We start from the raw sequence: 16,114 nt of genomic DNA, 5'->3' as shown, positions 1-16,114 counted from the left end.
GAAACGACGGCACAGTGCCTGCGCGAACTTCAGCAGCTAGCCAGAGCCTGCAATTGCAAGCTAGTGTCGGCTACTCAATATACTAACGATTTGATCCGAGATGCGTTCGTGGCGGGAATCGGCTCATCCTATATTCGCCTGCGGCTGCTAGAGCAAGGTAACTTAGACCATTTTGGTCGACACCGACCGCAGACAACCAGCCAGGGTCATCATCATCGACCATCTCAGCTGCCTGCAGTTGCACTCAAGATTCAACGGTGGCGTCAATCATCCTGGACCAGGCCAAGCCTCACAGACTCGACAAGTCCATGATGGACATAGAGGTAAACGGAAGCCTGATACATTGTCTGTTTGACAGCGGGAGCACGGAGAGTTTCATTCATCCTGACACCGTGAAACGGTGCGGTCTCCGAGTACAGACTGTCAGACAGACAATTTCTATGGCGTCGAGGTCCCGATCTGTTACCGTTCTTGGGAGCTGCGTGGTAAACCTAACGGTGCGGGGCACAGTTTATGAGAACGTCAGGCTCCTCGTGTTACCGCACCTTTGCGCTCTGATACTCCTGGGACTAGACTTTATGGTCCACCTGAGGAGTGTGACCCTGCAGTACGATGGGCCACTCCCTCCACTTTCAGTGGGAGAACAGCAGCCTCCAAATTGCCCAGCGCGCTCCACGTGCAGTCTCTCGACACTCAGAATCACCCCGCCATCTTTATTTGAAAATCTCGTGCCAGGCTGCAAGCCCATCGCAACTAAGAGCAGGTGTTACAGCGCTGAGGATCGGATCTTTATTCGATCTGAGGTTCAGCGGCTCCTCAAGGAAGGGATCATTCAACCTAGCACTAGCCCATGGAGAGCACAAGTCGTGGTGGTTAAGACTGGAGACAAGCCCCGGATGGTCATAGACTATAGTCAGACCATTAATAGGTACACGCAGCTGGACGCGTACCCTCTCCCGCGCATATCTGACATGGTCAACCAGATTGCGCAGTACCGGGTGTTCTCCACCATTGACTTGAAGTCAACCTATCACCAGCTCCCCATTCACCCAGAGGACCGAAAATACACGGCCTTTGAGGCGGATGGTTGTCTCTACCACTTCTTAAGGGTCCTCTTTGGCGTCACTAATGGGGTCTCGGTCTTCCAGCGTGCAATGGACCGAATGGTGGACCAAAATGGGCTACGCACTACCTTCCCGTACCTGGACAACGTCACTATCTGCGGCCATGACCAGCAGGACCACGATGCCAACCTCCTAAAGCTTTTACGCACTGCGTCTCGCCTGAATCTGACCTATAACAGGGCGAAGTGTGTATTCATCAAGCGCCGCCTAGCAATTCTCGGATACGTGGTGGAAAACGGGGTCCTTGGCCCTGATCCAGACCGTATGCGTCCCCTCCTTGAACTTCCCCTACCCACTGGCGTCAAAGCACTGAGAAGATGCTTAGGCTTCTTTTCGTATTACGCACAGTCGGTTCCCAATTATGTGGACAAAGCCCGTCCGCTCATAAAGTCTACCTCTTTTCCCCTGGCAGCAGAGGCTCGCTTAGCCTTTGAAGGGATAAAAGCTGACATCGCGAAAGCCATGATGCACGCTGTCGATGAGTCCATCCCCTTCCAGGTGGAGAGTGATGCATCTGATTTCGCCCTGGCCGCCACACTTAACCAGGCGGGCAGGCCCGTCGCCTTTTTCTCTCGCACCCTCCAAGGCCCTGAAATTCGGCACTCCGCTGTGGAAAAAGAGGCTCAGGCCATTGTGGAGGCCATCCGGCATTGGCGCCATTACTTGGCTGGAAAACGATTTACCCTGCTCACGGACCAGCGGTCCGTGGCATTCATGTTCAACAACACGTTAAGGGGTAAGATCAAAAATGATAAAATCTTGAGGTGGAGAATCGAACTCTCCACCTACAACTATGATATCATGTACCGTCCGGGGAAGCTCAATGAGCCCTCAGATGCCCTGTTGCGTGGAACATGTGCCAGTGTGCAGGAGGACCGGCTACAGGCCCTCCACAATGATCTCTGCCATCCAGGGATCACTCGGCTCTTCCATTTTGTAAAGGCCCAGAATCTACCCTACTCCGTAGAGGATGTCAGGTCGATAACTCGAAGCTGCCAGGTATGTGCTGTTTGCAAGCCACACTTCTACCGACCTGATAGGGCACACCTCATTAAGGCCACTCACCCTTTTGAAAGACTGAGTGTTGATTTCAAGGATTCTTCCTTCGACAGACCGGAATGTGTACTTCTTCAACGTGGTTGACGAGTACTCCCGATTCCCTTTTGCCATTCCCTGTTCAGACATGACCGCTGCCACGGTTATCAAAGCTTTGCGGGATCATTTCACCCTGTTTGGTTACCCCAGTTATATCCACAGTGATAGGGGTTCGTCGTTTATGAGTGACGACTTGAGGCAATACCTGCTCTCAAAAGGGAGTGCCTCAAGTAGGACTACGAGTTACAACCCCAGGGGTAACGGGCAGGTCGAAAGAGAAAACGCTACAGTCTGGAAGGCTGTCTTACTGGCGTTGAGGTCTAAGGGTCTTCCAGTCTCCCGTTGGCAAGAGGTACTTTCTGATGCGCTCCATTCAATCCAGTCCCTCCTGTGTACGGCAACCAACGCTACCCCACATGAGCGGATGTTTACCTTCCCTAGGAAGTCTTCCTCTGGGACCTCACTGCCGTCTTGGTTGACGTACTCAGGACCTGTCCCCTTGCGCCGGCAAGTAAGGACCCGCAAGTCCGACCCTTTGGTTGAACAGGTCCATCTCCTCCACGCCAACCCTCAATATGCCTATGTAGCATATCCTGACGGGCGAGAGGACACGGTCTCTATTCGGGATCTGGCGCCTGCAGGGGACCTGGAAACCCCCGTCGCTCCCGCACCCCTGGTTAGGGACCCCTTGCCCTTTATCTCCCCTCCTGACACGGCGCGGGCAGTATCGGGACCACAACTTAATCCTCTTACTCCCGTGTACAGCTTGCCTGAGTCCAGGAGATTGTCGCCACCTCGGGGCTTTCCTGAGTCCAGGAGATTGTCACCACTCGTGGTCCACCCGTCCGTGAGGAACTGGAGGAGTCACTGGACACCGCCTTGGAGAGAGGGTCATCACGGTCACCAGAACCGGCGCTACCGCCAGTGTTGAGGAGGTCGCAGAGACGGTGCGGCCCTCCGATACGACTGAACTTGTGAATATATGGACAGTTCGTACTGTTTTTTTGCCCCACCGGCCTTTGTTTTTAAAGGAGGGGTGAATGTGGTGAACCATAGATGGTTACCACTATGGGTACTGAACCATAGATGGTTATCACTATGGGTACTTGTACATATGTTACTCTTGTTACTGTTGGGTTTAGGGTTGGGGTGTTCCACCTGTTGGTATTGTTCTGTGGTACACTCCGGTTGGCTCCGCCTACCTATAGGAGTATAAAGGTCACTGCGCTGCCTAGTGACCCTTTAGTCTGGGATTGTATGATTGTATTGTTATGCAGTATGCTCCATTCTTGTTACTAATAAAGGCCTTTATTTCCCGGGTACGATCCAGCCTCCCGAGTGAATTAATCGCGCATCAGTGGTCTTTCAATGAGCAGGTGTGAGATGCTAATCTGTACAAATGGTGCTCCAGACATTATCCATCAGGAAGCTTGACTCGCCTTTAACCTGCCCTGAGATTGGGAGGACAACTTTTTTTAATTCATTCATGGGACATGGGCATCATTGGCCAGTTGCCATCCCTAGTTGCCCTTGAGAAGGTGGTGGTGAGCTGCCTTCTTGAACCACTGCAGTCCACGTGCTGTGGGTTGACCCACAATGCCGTTAGGGAGGAAATTCCAGGATTTTGACCCAACGACTGCGAAGGAATGGCAATATATTTCAGGATGGTGAGTGGCTTGGAGGGGAACTTGCAGGTGGTGGTGTTCCCATGTATCTGCTGCCCTAGTCCTTCTAGATGGAAATGGTCTTGGGTTTGGAAGGTGCTGTTTAAGGATCTTTGGTGAATTGCTGCAGTGCATCTTGTAGATAGTGCACATTTCTGCTACAAAGAACAAAGAACAATACAGCACAGGAAACAGGCCCTTCGGCCCTCCAAGCCTGGGCCGCTCATTGGTCCAACTAGACCATTCGTTTGTATCCCTCCATTCCCAGACTGCTCATGTGACTATCCAGGTAAGTCTTAAACGATGCCAGCGTGTCTGCCTCCACCACCCTACTTAGCAGTGCATTCCAGGCCCCCACCACTGTCTGTGTAAAAAACGTCCCTCTGATATCCGAGTTATACCTCGCCCCTCTCAACTTGAGCCCGTGACCCCCTCGTGATCGTCACCTCCGACCTGGGAAAAAGCTTCCCACTGTTCACCCTATCTATACCCTTCATAATTTTGTACACCCCTATTAGGTATCCCCTCATTCTCCGTCTTTCCAGGGAGAACAAGCCCAGTTTACCCAATCTCTCGTCATAGCTAAGACCCTCCATACCAGGCAACATCCTGGTAAACCTTCTCTGCACTCTCTCTAAAGCCTCCATGTCCATCTGGTAGTGCGGCAACCAGAACTGGATGCAGTACTCCAAATGTGGCTTAATCAGCATTCTATACAGCTGCAACATCAGACTCCAGCTTTTATACCCTATACCCCGTCCTATAAAAGCAAGCATACCATATGCCTTCTTCATCACCTTCTCCACCTGTGCTGCCACCTTCAAGGATTTGTGGACTTGCACACCTAGGTCCCTCTGTGTTTCTATACTCTTGATGGCTCTGCCATTTATTGTATAACTCCCCCCTACATGAGTTCTTCCAAAATGCATCACTTCGCATTTATCTGGATTAAATTCCATCTGCCATTTCTCCGCCCAATTTTCCAGCCTATCTATATCTTGCTGCTATATCTTGCTGTATTGTCTGACAATGTTCATCGCTATCCACAAGTCCAGCCATCTTCGTGTCATCCGCAAACTTGCTGATAACACCAGTTACACCTTCTTCCAAATCATTTATATATATCACAAATAGCAGAGGTCCCAGTACAGAGCCCTGCGGAACACCACTGGTCACAGACCTCCAGCCGGAAAAAGACCCTTCGACTGCTACCCTCTGTCTCCTGTGGCCAAGCCAGTTCTCTACCCATCTAGCCACCTCTCCTTGTATCCCATGAGCCTTAACCTTCGTAACCAACCTGCCATGAGGGACTTTGTCAAATGCCTTACTGAAATCCATATAGACGACATCCACGGCCCTTCCTTCGTCAACCGTTTTTGTCACTTCCTCAAAAAACTCCACCAAATTTGTAAGGCACGACCTCCCTCTTACAAAACCATGCAGAGCGTTGGTGGTGGAGGGAGTGGATGATTTTGATGTGGTGCCAATCAAAATTCCAACAGTTTATCCCAATATCAGGAAACAGATTTTTGCCTCCTGTCAAAGTAAGCCCGCCACAATTCCCACTGCTGGCAGAGAATTCCGCCCAATATTAAAATGGGGGCAGCGGAGACCAGCAGCCAATGTGGGTCGGGAATGGTGAGTGAGCCAGTTTGATGTGGGTGAGGATTTTGCAGAATTTTGGAATTGCTGAAGTCTATGATGAGTGAAGGTTGGGAGGTGAGGGCAGGATTGTATTGGAGTAGGTAAGCCAGAAGGTGGCAAAGGTACCAGTGACGGCATCTGATGTGAAGCACAATGAGAGGAGGCCTTCTCTGGAAAAAACAAAATACCACCTGACTAATTATGAACGAGGGGAAGCGATGGCCTAGTGGTATTATCGCTAGACTATTAATCCGGAAACTCAGTTAACGTTCTGAGGACCCAAGCTCGAATCCCGCCACGCCACGGTGAAATTTGAATTCAATAAAAAATATCTGGAATTAAGAATCTACTGATGACCATGAAACCATTGTCGATTGTCAGAAAAACCCATCTGGTTCACTAATGTCCTTTAGGGAAGGAAATCTGCCGTCCTCACCTGGCCTGGCCTCCATGTCACTCCAGAGCCATGTGGTTGACTCTCAACTGCCCTCGGGAATTCAGAATGGACAATAAATGCTGGCCAGCCAGCGATGCCCATGTCCCATGAATGAATCAAAAAAAAAAGCAGCTTGATAATGCAAATCAATTTTATATGTTTACTGACTTGCTGTTTGGGACCATATAAGCTATATGAGTGAAAGATTTGGGAAGCAAAAACACTTCAATAAAAATGAATGAACTGAAAAGGAGGCCAGATGATAATGAGCTAATGAAGTCAAGGCCCCGCAATTTTATCGAGTGAATTGCCGTAGTTTGAAAAATACTACAGGCTAATCCCATTTTATCTATTCAAATCATGCTGAAATGGAAAAATAGTCATTAAAAATATTGAAATTGTGGGGGAGGTTTGTTTACAATCAGCGGGATGTTTGCATTAAGTTAAACTCCCACTCTCACATCGAAGATGGCTTGTGAACAAGTGCGAATATCCAACTTTATTTACCTCCAAAGTTTCAATCCCTTTCCAATCGATCAAGTTGCATTGTTTAAAACGTGTTGGAGCAGCTGAATGATTAGTTTTGTTGGATGATGCATAATTCTGAAGGTTCCGGTCATTCAACAGCCTGAATGGTGCTTTACACCAGTAACTCGCTGCTCTGCTGGATATATTAAACATTAAAATGTATTCTACAAGGGTTCAAAGCCAATGAATCATAGAATCATACGTGGGAAACACCTGACCTCCCACCTAATCCCATTTACCAGCACTTGGCCCCATAGCCTTGAATGTTATGACGTGCCAAGTGCTCATCCAGGTACTTTTTAAAGGATGTGAGACAAACTGCCTCTATCATCCTCCCAGCAGTGCATTCCTAACCATTACCACCCTCTGGGTAAAAAAAATTTTCTACACATCCCCCCATAACATCCTGCCTCTCACCTTGAACTTATGTCCCCTCGTGATTGACCCTTCAAGCAAAGGGAACAGCTGTTAAGAAAGTTGTGATAGTATTGGCACTTGAGTGCTGAACACACTTAAGGTATTAAAAAGGTCAGGTAGGTGTACAGAAAGATGGTGATTATGCTTACTGTCTGCTGCTGACCGATCCTCTGTGAACTAGGTGTAGCAACATTGTACCTGCTTTCTTTACGAAAAAGCTAAAAATATTGCTGCATTAATAAATCTTTCCTCATTATTGTGAAATAGTTCTGCTCTGCGCTATTGTTCACTTCTTAAATGACAGACAAGAAAACTTATACATCACAAATTGTGAGATTACATCTAAGGTCACGTACCAACCAACTCAAGAACAGCTTCTTCCCTGCTGCCATCAAACATTTGAATGGACTGACCTTATATTAAATTGATCTTTCTCTACACCCTAGCTATGACGTAACATTACATTCTGCACCCTCTGCTTTCCTTCTCTATGAATGGTATGCTTTGTCTGTACAGCGTGCAAGAAATAATGCTTTCCACTGCATACTAATGCATGTGACAATAATAAATCAAATCAAGTCAACAGATAGTGTTTCCTCCAGGGGTCAGTACAATCTGGATGGAATTGCCAGAAATACCAGGAATGATTGCGGAATTCAAAACGTTAAGTGAGATAACCCATTTACGCTCATCTTTCCGTGATCACTGGTCCAATCGTCATTTCACTCAAAGTAGTTGCTATCAACACACAGGTCAACATGGCAAGCATCTGTTGACTGCACCCCCTTGAGGGTGTTCATCACATTGCACACGGAATTTCAGGCAAAGAGGCACCATGGTCCATCATTAATGACCTGATACTGCAGTCAGTTGATGTCTCTCAAGTCTGTTTTTCATACTGATGTAGCAATTAGTTTAAACACGTTCAAATTCGTTCAATTGATCTGCCCTTGGTGCACAAGACTTGTGGCCAGCGGGCAATTGAAATGTCTGTTTTTCAGCCCAGCAATTATTTCAATGTTTTGAGTTTAATTTAGCTTAATTCAGTAATCCTGAGGCTCCATTGTCCATATTCCGGTTAATAATCGATTACAATTGATCATGTTGTTTGATAACACTGATTCAAGAGATATTCCATTTGGCTTTATGCAAACGAGTATAAGCAGGAACCTGGCTGTGATTTCACTTTGTGAACACCAGTGCAATTACGCCATAGTGTAAATTTGGATTGCCCTTCTCGAATGTACATAACACAGTATTCTCCCCAAAACCAAAGGTGCTTTTGCTTTCTATTTTAAAGAAAAGGCATTTGCCTTTGCTCTTGTCAACTACAGTAGAGTCATAGAATCACCAGTGTAGAAGGAGGCCCATCGACTCTGCACTTAACGCTCCAACAGTAAATCCTACCCTGGCCCCTATCCCTGTAACCCCACATATTTACCCTGCTAATCCCCCTAACCCACGAATCCTTGGACACGAAGTGGCAATTTCGCATGACCAATCAACCTAACCTGCATATCTTTGGACTGTGAGAGGAAACCAGAGCACCCGGAGGAAACCCACGCAGACACGGGGAGAACGTGCAAATTCCACACAGACAGTGGCCTGAGGTTGGAATTGAACCCGGGTCCCCAGCACTGTGAGGCAGCAGTGCGAACCAATGTGCCACCGTGTCACCCATGGGATTAGTCATTAAGCTGTGGGAAATCCATGACCTATATTGCATTTATGTTATATCACTTGGCTGCTGATTTCATACAAATCTACCTCGAGGGCTTTCCAGACTCCAGAATGTCAACCCTGAGGGTAGAAAACATCTATATCTACCTCAGCCCTTTGACATTTTTGATGTATTGATTACCCTCCTGGTTTCTAGGCCTTTCAGCGTTCTCACCTGGAGCAAGGCACTTATAATTTAAATGACCTTCTGATGAAAAACAAGCAGCTTTCCTCGCACAGCGTGTCATGATATGATTACCGGAAGCGCTTTTTGTGCCGCACTGCCTTCTAACAACTTTCCAATCAAAATATCAGCAAGCCAAAATAATTTGTCTGCTTCAGTAAACAAGACGTATTTTCCACCCATTCATAGCTAAAGCGTGGAAAATCTCTCTCCTGATTTCGGAGTAAATGTGGTGACTTTTATGAAGGCGGAACTTTCATTTTGAGTGCAGTGTTTAAGCTGCTGTCAAAAACTGAGCAAAAACTGAAATCACGGGCTTTTTCCTCACCGTGTTTCCTCCCTGTGATTTTTCACAGTTACTTCACTGCCATGTTAACGTGCCTGTGGCACTAATAAATAAACTATTATAACAGAAGTGGACACAACAACCAACCCGTTTGCAGGCTGCTCCGGAATATGGGGGCGGCACGTTGGCACAGTGGTTAGCACAGCTGCCTCACAGCGCCAGGGACCCGGGTTCAATTCCGACCTCGGGTCACTGTCTGTGTGGAGCTTGTGCGTTCCCCCACAACCAGAAACCCTATAGGGAGGCTGCCTTGAAACTCTTGAAGGTCTCACCAAATTGCATGGGCCTGTCCTGACCTTTATAAAATGCTGGTGGGGGAAGGACATGAACATGAATTGGCCACTTAATTGAGATCATTGGCAGTCCACATTCTAATGACGGGTGATCGTACCATTGTTGTTCCTGCTGTTAACAATATCCCACGGTGGTGGACTGATTTTGAACTCTCCTCCTGCACCTTGCTCTGCCATTTTACAAGGTTTCCCATCGTCCAGCTTGTCTCCAAACGGCTGGTAAAATTCAGTCCTTGGGAGTCAGTTTCTGCCTATGTGGCTCTCAGAATTGGTTTGCAGACACAGGTCCCACTTATGCCATTGGAGCCTGTCTGGGATTCAAGTGCATATTCTGCATAAATCAGCGTGATCTAAAAAAGAGGGAGACCTTACTTCATGTCAGTAGAAAGATTCATAATTTTAAAAACATGTCAAGTAAATTTTTATTCTCCTAAATTGGTCCTATTTTAAATAAACTATGCTCCTCTAAACTTCATTTTCCCTTCAAGAACATAGGAAGTGCTGGATGAATACTCAAATCTGCACAATATTTATTTTCACACAACCTAGTCACACACCTGAGGGAGGCAGCTAACCACTGGTAAACTAGAAGATAAAATTTTGTGAAGTTTCTCCCCATTCCCCAGAGGTGATCAAACAAAACTCAATATTAATGGTCCAAACTAGGAATATAGAAGCAGAAGTAGGCCATTCAGCCCATTAAGCCTGCTTCACATATCGAATCAGTCATAGCTAATCATCTGCTTCAACTTTCCCTCACTATCCCATGTCCCTCGATGTCATTAGTCAACCTTACAATCCATCATTTCAACTGCGATGGTTTCATTTTTTTCACCAAACCTAACTCACCACCACACAAAAACAAATGCATTTGGCAGAGTCGATCTGTGTCTTCATCATTGCTGTCCTTTTTTTCACTCAGTTATTTTTTGATCCTGAAAAAGATGATGGGAAATAAAGTGACTGAAGGCACATTGCACCCAAGCGTAAGTAAGGAAAAGCATTGGTAAGGAGCCAAAGTGAGTAGTGGAGGAATATAGAGGAAGGAAGCAAGAAGACAGCTGAATGACAAATTTTACGGTTCATTGTACTGGCTTAGATTCCTGATGTATCTGAGGTGGACTTCCAAAAGGTCACATGGCCTCGTCAGGCACAACAAACTGCTTTTTAAAACTTAAAGACGAGTTGCAGAATTTTTGTTTGATTCTTGAGATGTGGGCACCCACTGGGAAGGCCAGCTTTCATTGCTGATGCCAAATACAGATGCTCCCACGATAATTGTAGGTGGAAGATTCCAGGATTTTGATCCACTGAAAAGGTAGGAACATAATGCACAACAACACGCTGAATTATTTAAAAGAAAAATTCTCCTTGAATCATTATTCAATGCACTTTTCATTTTCATTGATTCAAAACGATTGTAGGCTGCGTGGGCTAATTTTAGACTAAAATTAGAGTACAAGGTTTCATTTTGGCATCTTCATTGACAGATTACAGCTGAAGTTCCAGGACACAAGTATTAGATGAAAATAAGTTTCCATGGAAACACTGTGTTTTTGATGCCAGACGGAAAAACTGTGTTCCGACAGAAGACCAAGACAAAGTTGATCAATTTGATTGTAACGCTAATTCTTTAATCCTCTGAACACTGGCCTCTTTTACTTTACCAGCACAGTTTTGTGCTTCGAAAACATCACCTAATTAAAAATAACACTGTGAATATGAATAATTAGGCAGAAGATATTAGATAATGAGCTTCCCATCACTACTGTTGTAGCTTATGTAACTGGCCAATTTCTCAGTCAGGTATTACATTACAAATGGTGACCACTGTATTTTAGCAATATTTAATATCTTACTGCTACTGGACTGATTGATTGAGCTGGAACTTCATTGGAATAGAACACAAAGGGTTGATTAAAGCTTGAAACAGTTACCAAGGATTTTAATCAGCTTTGCAGAGTGGAAATTACTCATCCACTAGGTATTGGGAGATGATTCATAGGAAGCAAACATGATGGTGATTGTGTATCAATTAATAGGGTGTAAAATTCTTCTCCCCAGACTTAAGGTACCATGAGAGGGAAAAGTTCTGGGTGAATATGTCTAAATCACATGAATGTACAAAACAAATACCACTGCAATGGAGGCCCCAGGTCTCATTTTTTAAGAACTATTATGCAAAATAAATCAACATTTAAAGGAAAGAGATAAAGTGAGGTGTAGAGCTCCATTGCATAAAAATCCTTTTTCATGCACCTTACATAATATCTTGGTTTTTGCTAGGTTATGTTGTGTTTTTCAGTGTAATTCACAAAATCGGCCAACCCAGGTTTCAAATGCAAAGAACAAAGTGTAAATCACGTTTCTAACATCTTTTTGAGCTGATTTGGTAACAATGTGCTGGAAGCTAGCCCCTAGATCAGTAATGGGCAATCTAGGCTAGTCAGTGGGCCACTTGCGTGGCCCTCCTTCATTTCAATGGGCTGCAAGATTGAAATTGAGCATGACTATGATCCTTGAATAAGATTCATAGAATTATAGAATCCTACAGTGCAGAAGGAGGCCATTCGGCCCATCGAGTCTGCACCAACCACAATCCCACCCAGGCCCTATCCCCACAACCCCATGCATTTAACCTCGCTAGTCCCCCTGACACTAAGGGGCAATTTAGCATGGCCAATCCACCTAACCTGCACATCTTTGGACTGCATTTCAATGCATTTAATACATGCTGAATATTTTGTAACAAGTCATAGAAAATGCTTAATCGTTAATAGAATTGTCATCAGCTTCAAGTGGTAAAAGCTAAATGAATATTTACACTTGGTTGGACACAAAGGGAGGTCATGGCTCTCACAGTTGTGTGCAATTAGCATGCACCTCACTTCACTTGCTCTTGCTTTTCGTGTCACTTCAGTCATATCGGTAGGAAAAAGGCTACATGGATAGAAAGCAGTGGAAAGTGGCAACTCTGTGCATGGGCAACAGTCAACAAAATGTTTTGTGTGCCAGAACCCTGATGGGCTGCAGATTGTCCACCACTGCCCTAGATCGCATTCATCAAATATTCCAAGTTTCCACTAACTGAGCCGTTCGTGGGTCTTCGAGTAGGCTCATAAAATTAGATTGTGTATTTGTTTAGGCAGAAGGACACTAATAGGTACCTTTTAAAAACTTTAAACATCAAAATTGATTTAACTTACTTAGAAATTGATACTATGTACCAATTAAATGCTCAATATTTTTTATTCATTCATGGGACATGATTTGATTTGATTTATTATTGTCGCATGTATTAACATACAGTGAAAAGTATTGTTTCTTGCACACTATACAGACAAAACATACCGTTCATAGGGAAGGAAATGAGAGAGTGCAGAATGTAGTGTTACAGTCATAGCTAGGGTGTAGAGAAAGATCAACTTAATGCAAAGTAAGTCCATTCAAAAGTCTGACAGCAGCAGGGAAGAAGCTGTTCTTGAGTCGGTTGGTACGTGACCTCAGACTTTTGTATCTTTCTCCGACGGAAGAAGGTGGAAGAGAGAATGTCCGGGGTGCGTGGGGTCCTTAATTATGCTGGCTGCTTTGCCGAGACATCGGGAAATGTAGACGGAGTCAATGGATGGGAGGCTGGTTTGCGTGATGGATTGGGCTACATTCATGACCTTTTGTAGTTCCTTGTGATCTTGGGCAGAGCAGGAGCCACACCAAGCTGTGATATAACCTGAAAGAATGCTTTCTATGGTGCATCTGTAAATGTTGTTGAGAGTCATAGCTTACATGCCAAATTTCCTCAATCTTCTGAGAAAGTAGAGGCGTTGGTGGGCTTTCTTAACTATAGTGTCGGCATGGGGGGACCAGGACAGATTGTTGGTGTTCCAGACACCTAAACATTTGAAGCTCTTGACCCTTTCTACTTAGTCCCTGTTGATGTAGACAGGGGCATGTTCTCCTTTACGCTTCCTGAAGTTGATGACAATCTCCTTCATTTTGTTGACATTGAGGGAGAGATTATTGTTGCCGCACCAGTGGGCGTCGCTAACTGGTTAACATTTATTGCCCATCCCTAGTTGCCCTTGGAGGGCAGTTGAGTGTCAACCACATTGCTGTGGATCTGGAGTCACATGTAGGACAGACCAGGTAAGGATGGCAGATTTCCTCCCCTAAAGCACATTAGTGAACCAGATGGGTTTTTCCAACAATCGACAATGGTTTCATGGTCATCAGTAGATTCTTAATTCCAGATATTTTGTATTGAATTCAAATTCCACCAGCTGTCATGGCAGGATTTGAACTTGGGTCCCCAGAACATGAGCTGGGTTTTTGGATTAATAGTCTAGCGATAATACCACTTGGCCATCACCTCCCCCAAATGGCTCTGTAAAGTAATTTTCAGTTATTTGAAATCAGGTTACTCACAGGCAGTGGACTAGACACATGTTAAAAATGCTGCATTAGTAAAACTGCACCTCACTTAAGTATATCAAGGAATGTTTTTTATTATAAGAAAAATAAAATATACAATTATGTTCTAAAAGGATGATCAGTTGCCCTGGTTCATGGAAAGTTACGCATTAGGTAACGTGCAAATTAGTTTGAGCAAGACTTGAGCAAATATTAAAATTCTGGAAACTGTAATTTGTGCCCAGATTTGTTCTACTCAGTGGGCCCTATGTTTGTAGAACACAGATTCTGAAGAGAAAACAAAATGGGCCTGAATTTTTGGAATGGCAGAGGTTCAGCCATCCAAAGCGTCAGTGGGGAACCCATCCCCACCAATTCCATCATGTCCAATGCCATATTATGGTTCTAACAAGCATTGATTGGCATAAGGTGGGACTTTCACCCCTCAATTGGGAAGAGGTCCCGCCTTGGAGAGCTGATGGCCAATCAAGAGCGTCCAAGCGCAGCACTGCAGTGGCCGGAAGAGGCATTGCAGGAAGCTGCCTGGCATGAAGTCCTAGGAACCAGAAAACAAGGTAGCAAGGATAGTGGGGAGGGTAGGGAATGTTTAAGGGGGTCACGGGGTGGGGGGTGGCAATCGGGGTGTCATTGGATAGGCTGAAGGGGGAGGGATGTCTGGAGGTCATTGCACCTTAAGAAGAGGGTGCCTCCATTCAGAAGAGGGTTTCAGGTGGAGGCCTCCATCCCTCCCACCTGAGCTCTAATTATCTGTGCTTATGTATTTTCACCCCCTCCTCCCCAGGAGCCTGTCATTCACCCACCAGTCTAAAAATTGAGGCTCGGTGGGAAGCATCCCTGAAGTAGGCAATAAGTGGCCGCGCAAGGACCCTAATTGGGGCAAGGATGGGCTTCCCATCTGAGACCCGGCCCTTCCCAGCGTAAAATTACCAACAGGTTAGGGTGGACAGGGATCCAGAGGGGAATCTGTCCATGTCCCCCGCAGCCTCAGAACCCAGAGGTGGGGGTGCAGGGGGGTGGGTGGGATGTGTAAAATTCTAGCTGAGGTTCTTGACCACATGGGAGACAGTAATTAGCTTTTGTTCCAAATATTGTTGCTTGACTCATTTTGGAACAAATCCTTTTGCCAGTTTGTGACAGTTGCGTGTGACAAGTTTTTTTTTCAATAGACAAGACAGCGCATCTGGAGGAGTCATTCACTCCTTAGAGTGCTTTTATTTTAGAAGGTACCTTATGAAACTTGTATTGAGGGACAAAGTACTGGGTTCAGTTTAGAAAACCGTTCCATAAAAGAAGAAGGATTGCAAGACGAATAGGATGCCACATTGGGTAGAAATAGAGCCATTCTTAATTTAAAGATAACTATCGCTTCACTACTAATTCATTGACATTAGAGAATTGAAGATCACACATGGCCTTGAAAGCTGAGATCTAATTACACAAGGGTAGTGGGGATTTGTGGATGCGTGCTTGCCCATGTGGCGATCAAACTATTTGCCTGTGATTGCTAACTGTATTGTTCAATGTCACTGAAAAGCTTTGGACCTCAGTGCAGCTCCTTTCATCAATAAAAGGTCAACTTTCAACTGACTTGGACAAGATGAAAGTCCTCACAACAAAAATTGATTACCATGTTGGAATGGGGGATGATGGTTTCTGTTCAAGAGTGAGGGTACATGGCTGTCAGCTACATGGGCGGCATGGTGGCACAGTGGTTAGCATTGCTGCCTCACAGCGTCAGGGACCCAGGTTCAATTCCGGCCTCGGGTGACTGTCTATGTGGAGTTTGCACATTCTCCTCGTGTCTCCGTGGGCTTCCTCCGGGTGCCCCGGTTTCCTCCCACAGTCCAAAGATATGTGGATAGGTGGATTGGCCAATTGACCCTTAGAGTCAGGGGGATTAGCAGGATAAATATGTGGGATTACGGGGATAGGAACTGGGTGGGATTGCCATTGGTGCAGGCTCAATGGGCTGAATGCCCCCTGCTGCATTGTAAGGTTTCTATGATTCTAAGGATATTGTTGACTGAAAGTGATTGTTTTAGATTTCTCTTAGTTTAGACAGAATACAGACAGTGACAGAGCTAACAGTAGGAAGAAGAATGATAACTTACCTACATGTACCCAATGATTTGGATGAGAATATAGGAGGCATGGTTAGTAAGTTTGCAGATGACACTAAGATTGGTGGCATAGTGGACAGTGAAGAAAGTTATCTCCAATTGCAACGGGATCTTGA

This window comes from Mustelus asterias, chromosome 11 (genome assembly GCF_964213995.1).
Source record: "Mustelus asterias chromosome 11, sMusAst1.hap1.1, whole genome shotgun sequence".
Classification (NCBI taxonomy): Eukaryota; Metazoa; Chordata; class Chondrichthyes; order Carcharhiniformes; family Triakidae; genus Mustelus; species Mustelus asterias.
This window is presented reverse-complemented; position numbering follows the sequence as displayed.